Source organism: Etheostoma cragini, chromosome 19 (assembly GCF_013103735.1).
Source record: "Etheostoma cragini isolate CJK2018 chromosome 19, CSU_Ecrag_1.0, whole genome shotgun sequence".
In the NCBI taxonomy this organism is placed as follows: domain Eukaryota; kingdom Metazoa; phylum Chordata; class Actinopteri; order Perciformes; family Percidae; genus Etheostoma; species Etheostoma cragini.
The window spans coordinates 17,580-19,329 of record NC_048425.1 but is presented as its reverse complement, the minus strand read 5'-3'; positions in this window follow the sequence as shown (position 1 = coordinate 19,329).

Below are 1,750 nucleotides of genomic sequence, written 5' to 3'. Positions count from 1 at the left end.
GTTTCTGCTGAAATGGAAGGGGTTCTCAGAGTAAGTATGAGTCTAGAATATTAATACTTGGTGTTTTTGGTCCTGATATACTGTGTGTATAAAGATCATAATCATATTGTTTAATGCGTTTCCTTTATCTTCATGACTATTTACATTGTAGATTATCACTGAAGGCATCAAAACTATGAATGAACACATGTGGAATTATGTACTTAACACAAAAGTGTGAAATAACTGATGTTACCGCCTGAATCAAAGCCGGCAACAAAAAGGGAGGTCTCACACAGATGTTACCAAAAAGAAGTTTTTTCAACTAAATAACCTAATAACATAACTTAACCCAACATAAAGGTAACAGTGAGTGTTTAAGTATAGAAGACATCAGTTGTGTTTGCCGTGCATGGATGAGTGAATGAATGAAGTGAAGTGTGTTGTTAGATTTCTAGTCTAGAAAACATGTCTTATATTCTATATTCTAGTCTTATACTCTATAATTCTAGTTTCTTCAGAGTACCCATTTCAGGGACTACCTCATGAAGATCATTGAGAGAACACCAAGGGTTTGCAGCGCTATCAAAAAGCAAATTGGGGGGGCGTACTTTGAACGAACTAAAATATAGGACATATTTTCAGTTATTTCACACTTTTTTGTTAAGTACATAATTCCAAATGTGTTAGTTCATAGTTGTGATTCCTTCACTGATAATCTACAATGTAAATAGTCTTGAAGATAAAGGAAACACATTGAATGAGAAGGTGTGTCCAAACTTTTGGCCTGTACTGTATATGTGTGTATGCAAATAATCTACAGCATAGATTGCAGCATTGTATCATGCCCTCAAAGTTGACATAAGTTGCAGACCCACAAACAACCTTACAAGATGGCAGCAGAAAAAAGGAATAATAGGAATGCAAGTTAGAGTGAGAATGGATTGTCTAAAAATGAAGTTTGAGGAGATGTTCTTCTGTCTGCTCTCACCTTTCCAGTGAGGAGAACACATGGGAGCCTCAAGACAACCTGGACCTGGACCTGATCACCGAGTACCTGCAGGACCACAAGGAGACAGAGGAGAAGAAGAAGGGCAAGAGGAAAGGTGTCAGGGAGGAGGAGGTGAGTGAAGGAAAGAGGGTTCTCCAGACTGAAGAGTCCCAGAAATCCAATCTCAATATTAATGAATGCACACAGAGGGTTCCACAAATGTATTTTAGGATTTATATATAAATGAATCTCGTCATTGCAATATGTAATATGCAAATCCATCTTACATACGTACATGCATACATAGATACATTGCAGATACCCTGTGTCTGCCCTATACCATGGCGGCAGAAACCATACCGTGGCGGGCCGCCATCAACACTAACAGACGGCGGCTGTGGCTCAGTGGTAGAGCGGTCGCCTGTCAATCATAGGTTGGTGGTTCAATCCCTGTAGTCCTAGGTCAAAGTCGAAAACACTGAACCCTGAGTACTGGGTGTACTTGTACGGCAGCCTCGGCCACAGTTTACTAATGTGTGTGAATGGTGAGTGGTTCCTGTATTACGTAGAAGAACTTTGACTTGTCGTTGAGACTAGAAAAGTGGTACAGAGAACAGTCCATTTGTCGTTTTAGTCCAAAGAGAACTTGGGTATCTTAGCGAAGTGTTAGTCAAAACATTTTTGTCTTTTTTTAAATATTCTTTACACAGACACATGTTAGATAAGAGCCAGGGCTCCTGGGCTCTACAGCACCTTGTTACCCAGACACATGTTAGATAA